The 14,002-nt window shown below is 42.7% G+C and overlaps 1 long non-coding RNA gene across 2 annotated transcripts in view; it reads right to left on the bottom strand.

Moving 5' to 3' along the window:
- The window catches only part of LOC146866820 (uncharacterized), a 244,371-nt gene that overhangs the window by 119,648 nt on the left and 110,721 nt on the right, over nt 1–14,002 (bottom strand). Inside the window, exon 2 of one of the 2 annotated variants that reach the window (XR_014965866.1) lies at nt 5,837–7,072. The exons of the other annotated variant lie outside the window; for it this stretch is intronic. This is a non-coding gene — a long non-coding RNA (uncharacterized LOC146866820). The remainder of the gene's footprint in view (nt 1–5,836; nt 7,073–14,002) is intronic. 2 annotated transcript variants of the gene reach the window in all.

The raw sequence follows: 14,002 nt of genomic DNA, 5'->3' as shown, positions 1-14,002 counted from the left end.
ATTCTTCTTGGTCAACGATCACATCATAATCCAGACTCAGCTGACAGCTCATTCATTATCCCCTCATCCTCAAAGCCTTCATCATGAAGACCACTGCCCAGGAAGTAAATTCGGACATATGAGTAAGATATGCTTTTGCGCAAGAGTCAGTTTATGAAGCCCTCAATAAAAGAACTTCCCTCATCAGCAAGAGAATTGGTTGTGTTTCGTATAACTATATATGCGTTTTGAAATATTTGAAGCATGTCTCTATTTCAGTGGGTGCCTGTTCACTGTTGCCAGATGGTACGACTAATGCAAATTGAGACATAGGAACAAAGCAGTTATGATGATTTGGGTGTATTATATGGTAGGGTTGTGCAACCTTACTCACTAATGAATTAGTAAAAACTGTCTTGGGCCCAGTGAGGCTCGTTTGCCAAACCTTTAGCTCAGCAGCAAGGCTTAAACAAAGGTACCAGTGTGAAGCAATTAGAAGCACCAAACAATGAAATAAGAAATTCACACAACACAAAAGAAATCTGGCACGAATTTATAACAATAGATTATATTTTTATGAATTTTTAGAGTCCAAGATGAACAAGATCCATTGAAGGGTTCTCGAGATATAGATTTTCAAAGTAATTGTAAATATCAGTACTTTTAGTCACAACTGCAGATAAGTACTGCTAATAGTAAAGTTTGGAAACTTGAAAAGTTTGCAAGAGTTGAGTTTGGCTACTCAGGGTTGGACTGGTGTGACCGAATCTAGCAGAGAGAAGGTAAGGGGCAACAAGGAGTGTTTTGACAGTTACCTGGTCACCAAAGCATTCTTTAGTCCAGTTCTGAACTTTACATCACAACTACCATGGACTTTAATACAGTGGTCCTGATGCTGAGGATGAAGGTGATGGAGGATGCTCATGGATGCTCTGGGTGCTTTGCTGTCAACGGGTTGCCCTTGTGGTTATTCCTTGGTCTACAGATGATGTGGGGCAACTTTGGCCACAGAGGTCAGGGTCCCTCGAAGTCCTCTTTGAGCCAGTAGAAGACCCGCTGCTGCTGGACTATCGGTCTCCGTCCACCGCGGGTCCAGTGACATCCTTTGGTGGAGGCTAGTGTCCTTCTTGCATGACTAATCTGGACTCAGACGACACTCTCTGTTCCAGCAGACTCAGGTCCACCTTTTAGCTATTGAGGAACCATCTCTTGAGGTGCCCAGCAGCGAATATCCAGAAGTGGATACTGACTTGCCAAGTTGGGCACCTGCAGCTTTCCTAGCCCTGGTGTTTGTGCCAGGGTGTCAGGCGACTAACCCTTAGAGTCATTTCTTTGGTTTGGGGCTTGGGAGAGACTTTTCCTCCAGCCATATTTATGCGCATAAAGTGCCCTGGTGGGATGATGCGGTCACTAGCCAATGGGCTACCAGGATCCCCAAAATGGATGCAAGGATGCATTCTGCACTAAGAAAATAGTGCTAAATGCAACAGAACATAAACAGCCACTCATGGTTGCTAAATGTGCTCCCGCAGTAGACTTTTCCCTCCAAATTACTCTTCATTACGCAAGCGCGTGTGATCACGTTATTATTGGTAACCTGCATCAAAGAGTAACACAAAATTACTCTGATTACTGTGGCATCTTCAAAATTACTCCCAAGCCTACTATGCATGACATTCTGTGGCAACAAATGATGGATGGAGCGCTGATAAAATCAAACATTCCCCTCAGTCAAGACATCTGGGTTAAATCCATTGTTCTTTTGCTCACTATACCACCCCAGTTTGGACCCAGCCATATGCAAATCAGTCTTGACCCTGCTCCTCTTGGGAACAGTCCAGCCCAAACTGCCAAGCCTTTTCCTCCCTGGACCGGAAACAAGCATCCTGGTACCAGTTTCGGGGTATCACCGATCATCTGCCAGGCTAGTTTGGCTGATGAGAGATATGCCAGGCAGGAATAGAGACATACTCCTTTAGACTTCTTTGCAGACAAAAACATGCCCCAGAGCACCATAGGACTCTCACAAGTTGTGCAATGGTGGCAGCCATCTTGGATCCATATGGTAAAAGTCTCCCATGTTTTAGAGCTTTCCTCAGCTTACACGTTCTAGAGCATCACAGGACTTGCAATGGTGTTGGCCATCTTGAATTCATAGCGTATGCGGCCCTCATATTTAGAGTGTTCCGTGCTAGGCAATCATGATACTTTATCACTGCAGTTGGAAACATAACAAACCTAGGAGATTGTAACTCATTGCTATTCATCTGAAGTTACCAAAGACTACTAGATATGGAGAAGTAATCTGGATTAATACTTGAGATCAAGGGTTTCGATTTTGAATTGCATACTATTTCGGGATGCATCCTTTCTAAGTACTAAGAGCTCGATTACACATAAGGACTTCAAAGAGGAGCAAGAGCAATCCAGAACTAGTACACACTTTGTTTAAACTATTTGAATCACATGTGGTATTACGGTATTGCCAGTGGTGGGAAAGTCAACATATATTTTCAGGAACAACAGCACAATTCTAATGTTTATTCATTATGGTACAATTGATGAACTTGTTATATTAAGAATAATTCTGATCACAGACTTGATATGCAAATCATTGAAGTTAGCCGTTTACATAGAAATGCATATTACAACTGTGGTCATTTTGTATATGCATCATAATGGTTTCATTTATATTTCAGCTCTAGGATGTTAGAGTTTCAACCTGCTATATTGAGTTAATTATACAGAGATTGTCACTAGGTATATTGTATGTCATATTAGGAATAATGAATTGGAATACAAATGTTTAAAAGTTAAAAGTGTAATTCCTTGTTGTAGATAGCAACGCTTCTGCAGTGCAAGTTGAACCCAGGTTTAAGAACAGGCATTGTGAAGATATCCAATGCCTTTCTCTTTTCTCCTACTCTTGTTTTCCTAGGACTACTGCTGACTAGCATAATATCCTTCGCTTGATTATCATTGGGTTTAGGGAAGTGTGGAAATTAGCATCACTCCTGTTGGATCCGGATGGCCAGGTTAGTGCAAACCTGACAGTCTGAGGCTAAATCATCCTGAATGCTTTAACTCATACAACACACTAGTATCTGTTTTGTCATGAACTTACAGACAAGTAGGTTACACCTTATAATAAGTAATGCCTCTACTTTTGCTATTGAATAAACTCACTCTTCATAATGCATCTAACTTCATTATGCTACACAGGCCAAGACACAATTTCAGAAAATGTACTCAGTGCACACTTAGGGTCTGATTACGACTTTTGGCGGTTATGGGTTGGGCAGTACGCCACCCAGTGCTTAATTTAAGCTTGTGGTTTCCGGTGCTTGGCACTGGTACTTAATTGTTATCACCACACTTTTGCACACTCTGCCACATGGTGGCGCTGCTCGTCTAATTTAGAGATGAACAATACAGAGGTTGTTTATGAATACAATATACAATAAAAAATACTAATACCTACCTCACCAGCCATTCCTTTAGCTATGGGCACCTGGAACAATCTAAATTGTTGCACTTGCAGGCGAGAGAGATGGTTAGTAGTTGTTTTGGTACTGTCGCTGTCAGCGATGACTGGGCAATGGGTGGTACAAGCTGCAGTGGCCCTCTGGTCAGGGCCCTGGCACTTATTATTTTACAAATTAAGCATTGACGCCACAGACCGCGCCCCTGTGCAACCAAGAGTCACTGCCGCTAGCCTGCCAAATTACAGCTTAAAAGTGGTCTGGCAGGCAGGCGGCGTGGCTGTTCTTGTGGCGGTGCCTCTTTCAAAGGCAGTGGTGCCTTTAAAAAGGCACCGCAATGGTAACGCCACACAAGTTTCCTGCAACGTCCATTCCGTGCAGGAACTGGTGTGCATGCACACAGGGTGGCACATCTTGTGCACCCCTCTGTGCACCCCTCATGGCGTGAGGCACCAAGGGGCCCTGTAGGGCCCCGTTATTTCCTCTCTGCCACAGTTTTCATAGCAGTGCAACTGCCATGAAAACTGTGATGGAGAGGAAACTTGTAATATACTTTAAGGGACCACAGCGGTCCCGCCAAGCATATAGTGGCCTCTGGGTTATGGCACCACCTCAAGGGAACGCAATTCCCTGGCGTCGTTGGTGATCCCAAGCCGATCTGACCGCCAAGGACGGAATGGGGCAGTCAGACCACCAGTGTGGTGGTGGCTGGACTGCCACCGCCTCACCACCACAAGGACCGCCAGACTCATAATCAGGTCCATAGTAGGAATTGTTATTTTCTTAACTTTAATTTATAAGCACATTTATTTGTCAGTGTACAGTACTTAAACCCCTAATCAAGCTTATGATTGCATTTGCAACAACACTAGTGACTCATGCTGTAGTGAATTCTATGAGTAAAGACAAAAGTAAATACATAGTTCTGACGTCTACCTCACAAATATGTGGTGAGAATAATTAACTCACAATCTGGTACTTGATTTCCCCTATGATCATTTAGTGAACAGTTTTGTGCATGTATAAACTCTTTCTTTCAGAAGGATTCCCTTCAACCTGTTCTATATACCTCCTACTTTATTTTTTTTATAAGACTAGTACCTAGCATTGAGTTTTCTGCACCATTTCCCACAGACATGTTCATCAATCAAATTCTGACAGTCTTACTGCTGGACAATCAGGACAAATTAGAAAACGACCCAATTACCCCAGTGCTGTTAAAATATGGACTCCTGGTACTATTTACTCCAGAGTCCATCTCTTATTTTGCAACTCTCTGACTGAAAAATGTAGTTGGCTTAATGAGATACTGTTTGTGGTACCAGAAAACTGGGATCTCTGAGGATAAGCATTGGAGAGGTCCCAGGTGACTCCCTAAATTATGAGACACCCAAGGGCTACCTGTATGAAGGCTTGCCTAAAGTTACCTATACAATGTCTACGGCTGCTGGCCTCCAACCCTACTCTGTCTGGCTCCAGCTTCAACTGACTAATATTCTCTGCACCTTAGTACCAGCTTCAACATCCCAAAGATGACAGGATTCTTCAGCACTAGTTGCAGTGGAACATTCTGTACGGTTTTACTTTTTTTTAGTTAAAAAAAAAAAGCCCACGTAGGTGGTTATGACCATGGATTTTTCACAGAAGTTTATCACAGGCTTGTTCACTCCAGTCTTGTCGCCTATAAAAACAGGATCATAGAAACTGCAACTGCTGCAGACATGGTGGTATGTAACATCATATCTATTGTCTCCTGATACAGCAGAGACCTGTGCCATGATCTTACACCCATACAGGACCCTTTTACAGCTAAACACAATGAAGAGGTCAGAGCAAGGAAACATCCACTGCATATCACATCATTGGCATGTGTATATAACAGGCGTTCACTTATTAGCCAATGGAGATGCTGTCAGACTGTGTTTGAGGAGCCACAGAGCTGATAGGGGCTAATGGTCCCCAACAGTGATGGCTGAGGTTATTTACCATTGGTGTCATGCGATCCATCCTACTATGGCTCTGCAACCTGGGCCAAGTACATCCTTTTTGCACTTAACATTCAGTGTAGTGAGGGCGACCAGTCAAAGGCTACTCAGGGAAGTAGTGCGAGGGGCATTATACACTCAATAATTTAATGTGCACCCCAGTACTTATCTTTAATTTTGTCTTATTTTAGCATAAAAAACATAATACTACACACTCCAAAGGGTGATTCCAATTACATGGCCCTATGAGGCCTAGTGAAATGGTGCTACCCTCAGTGGTGTCGGCTTCCCCCCTCTCTCTCTCTGGGAAGTTCGCCTCTCTAGGGCAACGTTGGCCAACTTACAGGAAAAAGTAAAGATTAGTCACTTGTGCAGATCACAAACAATTACCTCAAATGGCAGCCTGTTGGTCAGTTCATTAGTCTGTAGGCCGACACGTTAATTCTGGTAAAGTTTATTGTTCTGGCAACCAAAATTCCCTTTGCTCATATCAGGCACAGTCTCAGTTCAAGCGGGCCCCGTCCCATGTTTCTTGCTCTGAAGCAGTAGGGGTGAGTGGCCCGGTCTAGGGTGGTCAGCAATCTCCCACCATCAGGCTTGGGTGCTGACTTCACAGGACCATAGATGGCAGTCGTGCACCCCTCAGGACCACTGGAATTGAACAGCACGTGTACTGGCTCATCAGATATTGCAGCCTTCGAGTCAATGCAGGTGGGCCATTGTCATCAGCAGATACAGCCACTTGGACAGTTGCAGACAAGATCTTGTCTTCTGCAGTAGAAGCCCGGGGGTGGGGGTGAAGCAGAAAGGCAGGTGCTCATGTTTCGTAATTGCAGCACCAGGGGCAGATGCAGACAGGTGCTCCTCTTTGGCAGTTGAGGTCTCTGGGTGAAGGTCCTCACCTCTGGGAGATTGGCTGTCATGCAGACATCACTCCTGGTCAAAAATCAGTCCTATGAAACTCTACAGAACACTTTCTTTCTTGTACAAGAAAAACTTGAAACTGGATCACAGTGTGGTGGTTTAAATCTCACTTTTAAACACCTTTTCCAAGCATGGGATGTGCATCTTCTCTTATTGTCTCAGGACTGGTTGGGGTTGGTTTTCCTTCAGTGTTATATTCTGGTTGCTCCTCAGACACAGCATTTGTGCAAGGTCATGGTTCTCACAGCAGGTAGGAATGATGCTGACTCCAAGCAGAAGTATTCAAAAGAAGGGCACAATGGAGTTTGACACCCCTGCATCTGACTGTCATCAACCTTCCTGAAGGGTTGTGCAGAACTTATGGCATTTCATTCCTTGGAATTCTGTGGAGTCATATAAAAACTCAGCGAGATTCCACGGAGTTCCACCAATAAGTGTAAATATGCACTGTTGCAGTGCGATTTAGCACTGGTAACGCATTCCACGCTCAAATGTCAGTGCAAACAGGCCATTCGAGTTGATTTTGCTGCAGCTCAAGTTGAAAATCTTCTTGAGAAGCAGCCCTCTGACCGTGACTGCTTGTGACTGCCCACAATCTCGCCATAGGTCTTCCTTGCATTTAATTGACAGGCGAGGAGATTTGCTCCTCCTGAGTCACATTTGATACTAAGATACTGACAGTGGTGGGCAAGTGTGTGTTCGCTGCGAAGGGAAAAGATACAATATTATTGGATATTCATTAGGTTACAGCTGATAAACTTGTTACATTAAGAATCATTCTGAGCAGAGATTTCATATAGGAATCACAGAAGGTAGTTATCAACACTAAGACAAGTGTTGTTGAACAGGTATTTCCTTGCGTTTGTTGTAAACGTTTCATATGGCTAGGCAATCGCTGATGTCTGATGGGAAGACAAAAAAACACAACCACAACCACTTCCCAACAAAACACCCATGTCACTGACAAGAACACCAACCAAGTTCTTTGGGTTAGGAGGCGTAAGACCCCAACCGTATTTATTTACACATATAGACAAAAAACTAATTTTTGACCACTTTATGCACAGCAACCCACAATTGTAACATTTTTGCTTACAGAACATATGACCTAGAATTACCAGAGATGCTACTACATGGTATTTACCTAACCATAGCTAAGATTGTCCCTGTGCATCCTTCAAAACATACTTCTACAAGTGAGAACTTGACTGGTTCCAGTGTCCCTTCCTCCTAAAACCCCTTGTTCAATAGAATGGACATGAATGGGTCCCTCCTTAGGGGAGAACCCCCACCCTCCAACCTCCCATACTGGAATTTTCCTGTGTAAGGTGCCCATTTGCCCGGTAGGATACCTACATCAGCCACCCCCTACATCTATCTCCCCCCCGAGGGTCTGTGCTACCTTGCACCCACTGCGCCTGCGCAGATGGATGGCAGGTCTGGACCGCGTGTCAGCGACCGCAACCAACCCCATACCCCTGTCATCTACTTTCAACTAGCTGCCAGCACCCCTTGGAGGGTCCTGTGACGCCTTCGGTATTTTTGGTGTTAGAGGATGCCTTACATGGACCCTAACTGTCCCATCAATCATCATAATGTCACTTGCCGACCAGACAAATACAGCATAATAAATATGACCAGCAAGATAAAAAGAGGGTTAGACATGAGACAAGCTATTACTATGCACACAAATGCAAATGCAGGAAGAAGCAAGGAGGGGGCTCTTGTCTGGTGTCCTCGTGGCGCCAAGAGGGAATAGAGACCTACTTGCCGCCTTATGGTGCCTTTTAAGGGACAGAGCTGTTGCATTGTTGGGAACAACCCCAGAAGTACTTAAGTGCTTCCGGGTGCAGTGCCCCAGCCAGCCAATCCCGCCTGACCTACATCGAAAGGTCACGGCGGCTCGCACCGTGACCCCAGTTCGGGCCCTGGTTCACAGGCATATGTGTGGCTCCCCTGAGTTGGGGGAGCCTCTGCCATTTGTACTTTACTGTCACATGGTATACCATATATCTCAGATTAGGAATAGTGACTTAGAATTTAAGTGATGAAAATTAAACGAGTTATCTCTTATTTTAGATATCAGCAAATCTGTATTGTAGGTTGAGCCCATCTGTAAGAACAGGTATAACACAATGGGGTAACCCAGTGTCCCTCAGAGCCTGGGTGAATATATAACAAGCTACAGTGGCTCTGCCGGGGAGCAACAATTATTTGGCTTAGCTTAGAATAAATCCTGAAACGTAATTATGTAACAGTATACGTAGAAGGTAAAGTAATACTGTGGTTAGATCAAATCAACATGCACAATAAGGTGAGTATGGGAACACATTGATACAAATGAGAAACCAGAAAATTACTTTTGCATCCAGAAATGATGTTATTGAATTGTTAATCAAATTTCACAAATCAACATTATAGGGCTGTCCAAATGAGAATATTAAAAGTGATGAGTGTTCCAAGGTGACATAGGTGCTCAGTGTTGGTGACAAAGTGCATTTATACAGTGGTCAAGCTATGTACAAAATATATACATTTCAGAAATGGTCAGAAACAAGATTCACAACGTCTCTCTGGTAATGGTACTGTTGCTCTGTATTGAAAACCAGAGGTAGGCAATGGCTGAACCAACGTTAAGCGTCGACGTTGCTCCCCGACAGAGCCATTGTAGCTTGTTCCATCTGTAAGAACAGGCAATGTGGTTATATCCAGTCTCTATGTTTCCCTCTCTTGTCTCTTTCTCATTTACCCGGGTCTAATGCTGACCAGCATAGCGCTCTTCACATGGTTGTCAGAGGGTTCAGGGATGTGAGGAGATAAACATTACTCTTACTGGATTCAAATTTCCAGGTTACTGCAAACATAACAGTTTGTACTTCAATCTCCTACTGGGTGATAATCATGGACATAATCTAGAATTTATCATAATAGCTCCAGAATACCCACAAGTGGATCAAGGAAGAAGTCAAGAGTGGCTTTAGGGTACATTCTCATAGATGCAGACCCTTCAAAATAGTATCCAATCATGCAGGTCACACACCTTGCAGAAGAGGCCTATAGAATGGCTTTTTCTTCATTTAGTGCACACTGTATTGAATGCCAATTATTAAAAAAAAAAAAAACACACACGCACAAACAGTATCGATTTTCATTTGGAGGGTGTGTTTCTCCTGCAGCAGGGTGGAAATGTGTGAGTGAGAGATGTGTGCGGCACAATGAATGGCAAAAGGGAATTCTAGACCTTGGAAACGGTCAGCCGTAGTGCATAATTGGTGCATTGTTAGTGTGTGGCTTGCTGAAGGATCATACATGTTTGATACTTGGTAAACGCGATCTACAGTATAACATTCAATGCAATGCTTACGTAGAGTCAAATTACATACTAAAAATACACACACTAGATCTATTTTGATCATTTAACTAAAGGATCTGGTTGTAATCCAGTCCTGGCTGTTGGATTCCATTTTGAAATCAGTATGTGGCACGGCATTGCTGGAAACTGTAAGGATTGAACATGGAAATATGTAAAACTATGCTGCATAACATGAAGTTTACTTGAGCTAGGATGCACTCGCAAAATGTATCTACGTACGAATCTATGACGTTATTACGCAGCCTTTTTCCCCGCAGGGAATCACAACGCAGTCGTTCCGCATACCATTACTCCGCAAGTCGGAACAATGACTTGCGGAGGGGGGGAGCTGGATGTTGGAATGGTATAATTTACTATTCCAACTCCAGTCTGTGCGGACAATAGGGAAGGTGTTGGATTTTAAATCCAACACCTCCCCCACCCCTCCGCAAGTCGTTGTTCCGACTTGCGGAATAATGGTATGCAAAATCACAACGCGGTCGTTGTAACGTCCGCGTTGTGATTCCCTGCGTTGAAAAAGTTTCGGGGTAAACGTTGTTTACCATCTACGTACGCATGTATTGGTATTTATGTAGTGCAAACCAGCTAGGAAGAAACGGAATGGATCATAATTTCTATCTTTAGAATTAACCTGTCTGATACAATAAATGTAACCTGAAATTAGGAAAGAGTAGACAACACCATATTTTTTTGCTCTCAAATATGGTACAACCCATTGTCTGAAGCAGTACGGCTCGAACACCTTGTGAGGATAAGTCAAAGGCCATGTTTCAAGTAATTGATCAAGTTTATGCCGGGTGTGAAGCAAGTTCTCTCATAATAAATAATTAACTCGCCCTGTAGCTAGTGATAATCTATGGAAAGACACGCAGTCTGAGCTGCACGGAATCACAAAAATACTATTAATGTATATAATAAAAGGTTCATATTAATATTCAGATTTATATAAATGGCAATTCATGGCCTTTAAATAGAAAACATTAGAGTTATAACATGTTCAGATCTCAAGTAACCAATACCACTGTTTTTGAAGGTGTCAGCATGCTCAGAGTCAGGCAGGTATAGAAATCAAGAATGGAAGTTGCTAAAAAAGGAACTCAAAGAACAGGCACCACATGGATCTGATCAAATTTTTGATCTGGCTACATCACACAGAACAAGATTCTAGGGAAGAACAAAAAATCTGCTCCACACGGTCTCATGCGGTTATATGATGTGTAAAGTTTTTATATGGATTCGGGTTTTCCAAATGCTCAATTGTCGCATACCTCTAGAAAAATGTAAATTGACCTCAGCCCAGAATGTTGCATAGGGACGGTGTGCTTCAGTAGCTGATAATCACCCCATGAAGGTAAACATAACAAAGCAATATATTTTCAAACACAGCACACCTCTGGTAACCTACTAATAGGACTCAATCGTTTAACCTCACAATTTGCCATCCAGGAGACCTGGCACAACAAAGCAAATTTTGAAACATTGATGGAAAATCTCATTTCAATTTTGGTAACTACATGCGAACATAGTAGTGGGGTAAAAGCATGCAAATAATATTCCCTGGGTCTACACAGAATGGGGGCCTCAAGCCTCTGCAAGTTTTTAATGGATTTAGGCTCACCATGGGTGGATAAGCTAGCATTTTCTAAGAGAGAAATTTGTGAATGAATGTTTGGTAAAATTTCGCTTTAGGCTAGTCTTGGTTGGGGAATATTAAAAACTAAGCTTCTGATTTATACTTTGGTGGACGAGGAATGTACCATTAGCCACAGCGGAGTACATTACTCCTGCCATTGTGAGGGTACACCGTCCTCCAAATTTAGAGATGTTCTGCAGCTCTATTGCCCCCACCATCCATGCATGCTGTGGTTCCTTAGGCTAAATGTGAGCTGAATGTGAGCACAGTGTCACACAAACCCCACCCTGGCAGAACCAGCATACGACCATCCAACATCACGTGTCAGACTCCGATCTAGAAATTGTGCAGTGAAATAACACTCGCCAATGAAGCAATATGATGAACGCACAGGATGATGCACTGTAAACGTAAGGCAGGAAAGGGGCCATGTTTGAGCTGTCATATTCCTGAAAATGCACTCATACGTTTTTATGCTTTACCTCTGGAAAATATGTTTATTTGGATGCTATTAGTTTTTATAAACACGTATTTTTTATAGACGTGGCTACAAACTTATACTACAAAAGGAATTATTTTTATTACCAGGATGCTGCTAAAACGCAAACGTAGTTCTGCTTGGATATAACAGCAAATATTTTGTCACTGAGCACTGGAACATAGAGCAGAGTTTGCCAGCTTAATGGCCCGGTATCTGCTGTTCCTAAGCTGGGATACTAGACCAGAGTCTGGGATTGCCATGAATGGAGGTCCGTTATAGAAATGTTTTTATACCGCACAAACAAATTTATTTTATCTCCAGCTTAACAGGAAGAAACAAACTTGTAACATTTGTTTGTTTTTTCCATTCTCCTTCAACAATAGCAAAATTAAGTAATAGGTAACAGCAAAGACTTTAGATTGAAAAGTTGTACAAAGTGACACTAAAAATCCTGGATAAATCGTAGCTTCACCAATTAAAATGTGTCCTATATCCAAATATTTTATTTCACCAAAACCTTTTTCTTCATTGTTGCGCAATAAAGCCCTTTCAAATATGTGGTTCAGAATACAGCGCAGGCTGGGTCATATGGCTTTTTTGCATGACTTTCAACCATGCTGAACAGTAGACGCGCTGCTATTCAACATGGCTAAATGACATTGACAATGCCAATAGCTCTCGGATTGGCGAGGTCTATTGGCTTCAGCAATGCTTGTTTCTATTTCCCACTTCACTCTTCTTGGTATTTTATGGGAAGCTATCTATTGACATTCATGTACATGATTCTATCTTGGTGCTAGGCACTATCTTTATGAGGTTAAGCAACCTTTTATCAGCCTAATATCTATCAGATAAAAAACTCAGTGGGTCAGTATTTTGCCATGAAAAAACACAAATAAAATAATACATGGGAGGGTGACTGTGGGAGGAGAGAGAAGCATATCAAAGAATGAAAGAAACTTTAAAACAAATTAAATGTCTTTCCATACTTTACATCTTTACCGTCTCGCGAAGTGAGCTAAAGAATGATGATGGATTCAACCTAGATCTGTGCCTGGGGTTGGGGGGGAAGTGTCTGTACATTTTCAGCGCTTAGCACTCAACCCAAGCCAGACAGCCTGAGAGTTAGACTTACCTGTGCAGCTCTAGTGCCCCCACCACCCATGCATGCTTTGGTTTCTTAGGGAGGGTGAAAGTGGGAGGAGAGAGAAGCATATCGAAGAACAAAAGAAACTTTAAAACAAATGAAATGTCTTTCCATACTTTACATCTTTACCGTCTCGCGAAGTGAGCTAAAGAATGATGATGGAATCAACCTAGATCTGTGCCTGGGGGGGCAGTGTCTGTACATTTTCAGCGCTCAGTCCACCATCTCCTTATGTTTGCTTCATTGTTTTATAGGCCAATCTTAAGTCCTATGATATTATTGACTGGATTAGTACTAGATTCTTGAAAGATGGCAGCCATTATTTTCAACTCGGCTTGGGCAACAGTTTGATTTCCCAACCATTTTAGAGGTGTCAGAAACGTGGTCCTCCAACTTAATTAGAATTTCCCATGGGCAATGTTGGCGTGGTGCTTCCACCTTCAATGGCTTGTTTTCCGCGTGCCGCACTGCTACCTTATTTAGGTTGCCTGTCTCTGATCCAGTCAAAAAGGCTCCAGTGTCATAGCAGAGCAATATGTGGTTGTTTGTGTGATTATCTCTTGATTGTTTCCAGTTCAAATAAGTAGATTAAAAATGAGACATCGATTTTTTTTTTTTTGGAAAGTAAGCAATCTAGTTTGGCGAGGAAGACCATGGCATGGAAATGTAAGGGCCTTCTGATAAAGGATGGAATATAATTGTGGGTTCTGGACAGCTCACTTGGCATCCTGAGTCTGCCAGAGCCAGCGTCAATGCAGTTATTACTTCTGTCCCACCTTGCGCTGAGAGCTCTGATTTCACATGATTATCTACTACTCAAATCCTGAAATGTTACTGGAGAGAATGAAGACTGTAAGCAAAGCATAAGATTGTTAAACTTCGTATCTCATGTTCTTCCTATCTCTAGATTTCCACATTTCTTCATTTTCCCGGAAGGTAAACAGAAACTCAAAATGGCTAAGTTTATAATTCGGAAGCGAAAAGCTGGTGACGATGCC

Source organism: Triturus cristatus, chromosome 1_2 (assembly GCF_964204655.1).
Source record: "Triturus cristatus chromosome 1_2, aTriCri1.1, whole genome shotgun sequence".
NCBI lineage: Eukaryota > Metazoa > Chordata > Amphibia > Caudata > Salamandridae > Triturus > Triturus cristatus.
This window is presented reverse-complemented; position numbering and strand designations above follow the sequence as displayed.